This window comes from Hyla sarda, chromosome 1, assembly GCF_029499605.1.
Source record: "Hyla sarda isolate aHylSar1 chromosome 1, aHylSar1.hap1, whole genome shotgun sequence".
In the NCBI taxonomy this organism is placed as follows: domain Eukaryota; kingdom Metazoa; phylum Chordata; class Amphibia; order Anura; family Hylidae; genus Hyla; species Hyla sarda.
In genome coordinates, this window is record NC_079189.1 from 157,422,432 (window position 1) to 157,430,651 (window position 8,220).

Genomic DNA, 8,220 nt, shown 5'->3' on the forward strand with positions numbered 1-8,220 from the left:
TATATAAATCTTTTAGATTTTTTTTATAAAATGTGACACAAAAGCAGCATTTGTGGACTTTTTTAATTTTTTACGTTTACGCCATTCACCCTACAGGATCATTAACATTATATTTTGATTGGACATTTACACACGCGGCGATACCAAATATGTTTATTAAAAAAAAAAGTTACGCTTTTTGGGGGTAAAATGGGAAAAACTGACAATTTTTATTGGGGGAGGGGATTTTCAGTTTTAGTATTTTTTTTTTTACTTTTTTTTTTTTTTTTTTTTTTTTTACACTTTATGTCCTATAGCAATCCTTTGATTGTTAACCCCTTAAGGACCCAGCCATTTTACACCTCAGGACCCGGCCATTTTTTGCACATCTGACCACTGTCACTTTAAACATTAATAACTCTGGAATGCTTTTAGTTATCATTCTGATTCCGAGATTGTTTTTTTCGTGACATATTCTACTTTAACTTAGTGGTAAAATTTTTTGGTAACTTGCATCCTTTCTTGGTGAAAAATCCCAAAATTTTATGAAAAATTTTAAAATTTTGCATTTTTCTAACTTTGAAGCTCTCTGCTTGTAAGGAAAATGGATATTCCAAATATTATTTTTTTTTAATTCACATATACAATATGTCTACTTTTATATTTGCATCATAAAATTGACGAGTTTTTACTTTTGGAAGACACCAGAGGGCTTCAAAGATCAGCAGCAATTTTCCAATTTTTCACAAAATTTCCAAAATCACAATTTTTCAGGGACCAATTCAGGTTTGAAGTGGATTTGAAGGATCTTCATCTTAGAAATGCCCCAAAAATGACCCCATTATATAAACTACACCCCCCAAAGTATTCAAAATGACATTCAGTCAGCATTTTAACCCTTTAGGTGTTTCACAGGAATAGCAGCAAAGTGAAGGAGTAAATTCACAATCTTCATTTTTTACACTCTCATGTTCTTGTAGACCCAATTTTTGAATTTTTACAAGGGGTAAAAGGAGAAAATGTATACTTGTATTTGTAGCCCAATTTCTCTTGAGTAAGCACATACCTCATATGTCTATGTAAAGTGTTCGGCGGGCGCAGTAGAGGGCTCAGAAGCGAAGGAGCGACAAGGGGATTTTGGAGAGTACGTTTTTCTGAAATGGTTTTTGGGGGGCATATTGCATTTAGGAAGCCCCTATGGTGCCAGAACAGCAAAATAACCCCACATGGCATACCATTTTGGAAACTAGACCCCTTTAGGAACGTAACAAGGAATTAAGTGAGCCTTAATACCCCACAGGGGTTTCACGACTTTTCCATATGTACATTTTTTTTTATTTTTTTCTCACTAAAATGTGTTTCCCCCCAAATTTCACACTTTTGCAAGGGTTAATAGCAGTAAATACCCCACAAAATTTGTAACCCCATCTCTTCTGAGTATGGAGGTACCCCATAAGTTCCCCTTAACCCCTTAAGGACCAATACAAATAAACCTGTACGCCCCTGAAAGACCAGGCCTGTTTTTTCAAATCGGGGATGTCTGTCTTTATTAGAGAATAACTCTGGTAACGTTTTGCCAATCACGATAATTTTTTTTTTAAATTACGATTTTTTGCTATTTTAACACTAATAGGTTGCATATATTTATACATACTGACCAAATAGTTTATGAAACTTATACTTTCAGATGTCTACTTTATTTTGACGTCATTTTTTTTTTTAATTAACATTTTAAATTAGTTAGAAGCCTAACAATTTAACTTGAAATTTTGAAAATTTTGAAAATTTGAAAAGTACATCTTTTTTTGTGTGCTATGCAAGGTTTGCAGAAATTAAAAGGTAGTAGAACATAGGAACACCCCCCCCCCCCCAAATGACCCCATTTTAAAAACTAGACCCCTCAAGGTATTCGCTAGGGGGTACAGTGAGTATTTTAACACCATAGTTTTTTGGCAGGAATTATTACAAAGTCAGTGTTAAAAATTCAAAATTTGCAATTTTTCACAAATGCATCATTTGGGGGGCATATTTTTTGTACATCACTTCTGATATTGAAAGAAATGCACCCTATATTTTATTTAGCTGCTTGTCCCATGTTCGGAAATATCCCCGCTTTGGCCATATATGGTTCCTTGGCCGCGTGGTAGGACTCAGAAGGAGAGGAGCGCCATTTGGCTTTCAGGGCAGAACAGTACCCCCACCCCCACAAGTGACCCCATTTATATACCGCACCCCTACAAGTTATTGGCTGGGCCAGGGACCACTCTGATTAGTCCTTGGTAGGCTGACAGTATAACGCGTCTGTCTGTGACAGTTAAGGCTCCTGATGGATATATCCGCCATGTTGTGGGAATAAGCACCCGCTCATGGCGAATATATCCATCACTGCTGCGGCTGGGTAGCTCAGTGTGTCCGCTCATGACTGCCGGCGGGAAATCCGCCGCTATGAGTGGACACACAAAGCTACCCAGCTGCAGCAGCGAGCTCATTACCGTGACTGCTGCATAATGTGTAGGATCACATGGTTGACATCCGCAACATATTACATGCTGCGGATGTCCGCCAATGCGATCCTACACATTATGCATTTTTTTTAATTAGATTCATTTAATAAATGTATTTTTAATATATAATTTTCTTTATTTTTTTTTTTTTTTACACTTTTATTAAATTTTTATTTATTTTTACACTTTTTAATGCTTTGGAATACTTAGTATTCCAAAGCATTGCAGTTATATGCTGCCTGCCAGTTTTCACTAGCAGGCAGCATATTAGGACGTGCCTCTGGCACGTCCTTTCAGGCAATACCCATGGCAGACCTGGGGGTCTTTGTAGGACCCCCGGCTGCCCAGGTATGCAGCAGCACCCCGCGATCGCGCTGCGGGGTGCTGCAGAGGAGACAGAGGGAGCCCCCTCCCTCTGTCAGATCTCCTTACAGCGCGCGGTCACTTCTGACCGCGGCTGTAAGGGTTAAACTGTCGGGAGTGAAGTGAACTTCACTCTCGGCAGTGCGGCAGGCCCCGGCCAGCCGCGGACACACACAGCACCCCACGATCGCGATGCGGGGTGCTGCAGGAGTGACAGAGGGAGCTCCCTCCCTCTGTCATAACACTTACAGCCCGCGGTCACTTCCGACCGCGGCTGTAAGGGTTAAAACTGCTGGGACCGAAGTTTACTTTGGTCCTGGCAGTGCAACAGGGTCCTGGCTGTGTGATACAGCCGAGTCCCTGCCGCAATCTCGTGGGTGCACTGGGCAGCACCCACGAGAATAATGGAAGAGTATAGACGTCCAGGTGCGGGAACGCCCGCCAACCTGGACGTCTATACTCTTCCATGGTCGTTATCGGGTTAAGTGCACTACGGGCGAACTACAATGCTCAGAAGAGAAGGAATAATATTTGGCTTTTTGAGAGCAAATTTTGCTAGGGGGGCATGTCGCATTTAGGAAGCCCTTTTGGTGCCAGAACAACAAAATAACCCCACATGGCATACCATTTTGGAAACTAGACCCCTTGAGGAACGTAACAAGGAATTAAGTGAGCCTTAATACCCCACAGGGATTTCACGACTTTTTCATATGTAAATTTTTTTTAAATTTTTTTTTTCACTAAAATGTGTTTCCCCCCAAATTTCACATTTTTGCTAGGGTTAATAGCAGTAAATACCCCCCAAAATTTGTAACCCCATCTCTTCTGAGTATAGAGGTACCCCATAAGTGGACGTCAAGTGCACTGCAGGAGTGCCGCAATGCTCAGAAGAGAAGGAGTCACATTTGCAAACTTTGCTGAAATGGAGGGGACATGTCGCATTTGGGAAGCCCCTATGGTGCCAGGACAGCAAAAAAAAAACCACATGGCATCACATTTTGGAAACTAGACCCCTTGAGGAACGTAACAAGGGGTAAAGTAAGCCTTTAATACCCCACAGGGGTTTCACGACTTTTTTGCATATGTAAAATAAAAAATTTCACTAAAATGTGAAATTTTTACAAGGGTTAATAGCAGAAAAGACACCCCAAAATTTGTAAATACATTTCTTTGGAATAAGGACATACCTTAATTTTTTATGATTTTTGCTCCGCGGGTGCACACCAGGTCTTGGAGTGGGAAGTCAGTCGGGGGCCTTGAGCTTATAGCAGCCAGGATGTGGGATCCCCCCTCAAGGAGCATTAATGGGGGGGAGCACTGAGCCCTAAAATAGGGTAACACTATGGGGGACAACGGGCCATAACTGGGGTAGACAGGTGGGGTACAGAGGCCCGTAATATGGGGTACAGTGGGCCAGAAAACTATAAATCATAAAATAATAAAACAGGATATGTTCCCAGAATGATGACCCAGAGCATAGCCAAAACTAAAAAAAAATATGCCCGCCCCAAACCCTATGCTCTGAGTCATCATTCTGGGAATGTGATGTGTGTGGCCATCCCTAACCTGTTGCCTCAAATGCGCACCCCGCTCAGGTGGAGAGAGAGCGCTGCGCATTTGAGGCAACATAAAAAGTCCCCGATGATAGTGACTCAGTGACCTATGACCCATTTTTGAAAAAATACCCCCAGAGGTCTTATCAGGTTTATTTTTTTTTTTTCAGTTTTTTTGGGGCAATTTAGTGATTTATGGGGGTTATATTTTGGAATGTACTCTGGACTTAGTACATTGGTCAAATTATGGAAAATTCAAATGAAAAGGGAAAATTTAGGGCTCCATAGAAGTGTGATACTCCCTGAAGCAGCCTATGCAGAGGCCTGGATTATGTGGGCAAGTGTCACATTGGTACCTGGTGTCCCTCCGAATCCCCCTTCTGTAACACACTGCATTTTTTCTGGGATCGCCACTTCTTTCCACTGTGGGGGATCTCACCTGGAAAGTGTTGGCCTGGGACGATCCTGGCGCCTACAACTCCAGACCCTTGGGAAGTCCGGCCTGATCTTTCCCGGTCAGCAAAGATCAGGAACCTTAGGACTTCTTCTTGGTACTGGAAAATCAAAACCGAAAGACCAGGGAGTCAGAAGTTTGTTTGGCGCAGAGAGGAACCATCAGGCAGCCAAGTAAAATCAATGGATTTATTAGATGCAACGCGTTTCGCTGCGCATGCGCAGCTTCATCAGGCATGACAAGAGAAGGCTGGTAACAGGTATATATACCTCCAGGAATTAACCATTAGAGTACTTTTTGAAAGGGTTGTTACATAAAATTACAAATCCACATAAAAATGTGACAATGTATAAAAAATATATAAATAGACAGACAAAAATCGTGAAACAATAATAGCACAATGTAATCATATAAACAAATACATATATATAATATAATTATCGCATGTGGTGTGAATATACCACCACAAGCGACTCAAGCAATCACACCGCCTAGTCTCCGGTGCAGCATTCAACAACGCAAGTTGGATATTATTTTAATATATATAGTATAAAGACCTATAAGGTGCTATGTATATTGGTTCAAAAAAATAGATTTGTATTTTAATGCATTATTAAATGAAAAATAAACGGTGCGGTAAAACAAATCGCAACTGACCAGAAGGTGATGTATGAACACTATTTAGAGAAAAAAATGAACTAGAATAACTAGTGTGGTATTGAATACAGCACCCGGTGAAAACGCAGGGTGTGAATATTCGTAAAGATCCAAATATACAAACATATAAATAAAAAATGCGAAAGTTTCTGTATGCAAAAAGCGGAACATGAATAATAAAACATAAAAAATAATAAAAAAAATGAATACACAGTGGGGCGCTCCAGGGTGAACAGCACAGAAGGAACAACGAAAAAAAAAATATCAAGATATAATATTTTGGTAATTAGTCCATTGAAAGAAATGGAAAGTTTTTTAGACCCTAATTTATCAGATTATTTAACTGTATCGATACATTCATTAAAACCTTGAGGGTGCAAAGTATGTAGTTTGTGGATCCAGAAGGATTCACGATTATTTAATCTTTGCATTCTGTTAGGTAAATGAATGGGGATAGTTTCTAAAATAATTAATTTCAAAGTTTCGGTATTTTTTTGATGGTGAAGAGTGAAATGTCGGGACAAACTATAACAAAAAAACATGTTTTATGTTCCATCTGTGCTTGTTCATCCTGGAGCGCACCGTTTGTGTGGTGCGGCCAACATATTGGCGGCCGCAACCACAAGTTAATAGATAGATAGCAAAAGTGGTGTCGCAATTTAGTGAATCTTTTATTTTAAATGTTTGTTGTGTGGAAAAAGAAGAGAAAGTATCAGTTTGGATGATCCATTCGCAACAAAGGCAGCGACTTTTTTTACAAGGGAAACAATACGGTTTATTGGAACAGGTGTTCTGTGGTGTACAATGTTCAGAAAATCTACTGGGGGCTAATAAATTGCTAAGATTTTTGGAACGTCTATGGGTGACATTAGGAACTGAGGGGATCATTTGATTTAGAATTTTATCATTTTGAATGATGGGCCAGTTTTTAATTAGTATTTTTCTGATGTTAGATGCCTCAATGTTGAAATTCGTAACAAAGTTATATCTAAAGGGGTTGTGAGACTGAATGGAACTAGATTTTTTGGAAATAGATGTAACTAGATCAGATTGTTTTTTATCCTTCACCTTCATGTATGCCTTAGTTAGGAGCGATTTAGGATAGCCCTTCTGTATGAAGCGTTGTTTTAAAACCTCAGCTTGAGAAATAAAATCTGAATCAGAAGTACAGTTTCTGCGAATTCGTAAATACTGGCCGAATGGCACCCCGCGTAGTCAGCTTGGATAATGTGCACTGTCGAACTGTAAAAAACTGTTAATATCAACAGATTTGAAAAAAGTCTTTGTGGAAATAGTGCCATCGACTGTTTTATGGATATCAAGGTCTAAAAATTGAATGGAATTTTCTGCATAATGCATAGTAAATTTTATGCCCCATGTATTAGTATTCAGCTCCTGTACAAAGAGGTCAGATTCATGTTTGGTACCTACCCAGATCAAAAAGAGGTCATCAATATAACGACGAAAGAAAAAAACAAATTTAAAATACAGGGACTGTGCCATAACTAGGGACTCGAATCGCCCCATGAACAAATTTGCGTAACTGGGGGCGAATCGAGTCCCCATGGCACAGCCCCTGTTCTGCCGATAAATGGTGTGATTAAATTCAAAAACATTATTAAGAAGAATAAATCTAATAGACTCCAGTAAAAATTCTGACTGACTGGGGTTTAGTGAAGGGTCCTCTTGTAAAAAATTTTTAATTGCAGGAACACCTAAATCAGTGGAAATGTTCGAATAGAGGGAACACACATCCAGGGTAAGGAAGCTATAATGAGGGGGTAGGGAAAGGGCATGTAGTTCAGAAATGAGCTGAGCTGAATCTCTCAAATAGGATGGTAAATGTAAAACAAAAGGTTGGAGAAATAAATCTATAAAGTGGGAAAGGTTTGCAGTGATCGAACCAATACCAGAAGTAATAGGTCTACCAGGGCGATTGGTTAAGCATTTGTGTAATTTGGGTAAATAATAAAAAATAGGTAAATTATAATTTTTAATATTGAGAAATGTGTGCTCCCTCTTATCCAACAATTGATTTTCTACAGCTCCACCTATAAGCAAACAATATTGTGAAAAAATATGAGGGGAAGGGTCATTGGAAAGCGGGGTATAATATTCAAGATCTGATAGGATTCTGAGGGCTTCATTTTTATAATCAGCCCTATTCAAAACAGCGACCCCCCCCCCACCTTTATCTGCAGGGCGAACAATAATAATTTATTGTTCTGTATAGATTTAATTGCAATTCTCTCAGCAGAAGTTAGATTGTCATTCTCTATAAAAATAACAGATTTATCACACAAATTTGAAAAATCCTGCATAACCATATGATAAAAAGTCTCAAGATGGCTGCCACGATTGTGTAAAGGGTAAAACGAAGATTTAGGTTTTACTAATACATGACGAGCTGGAGTCATGTCAAATGATGTGGTAACGGAGGTGGGAGTGTTACCAATACTAGAATTGCAAACTCCCAAATTCGAAATTTGGGGGGTATTAATAGTTTGATGATCGGATCTGTTCTGAATAAAAAAATGACGTCTCAATGTTAATCTTCGAATAAAGTCATTTAGATCTAAAAATAACTGAAAGTCATTTGGACGTGCAGCAGGACAAAAAGAGAGCCCCTTCGCAAGTAAATTGGTTTCATTTTCGGAAAGTGTATAGCTAGATAAATTAAAAAATTTTATATTTTCTTTTTTTATTAATT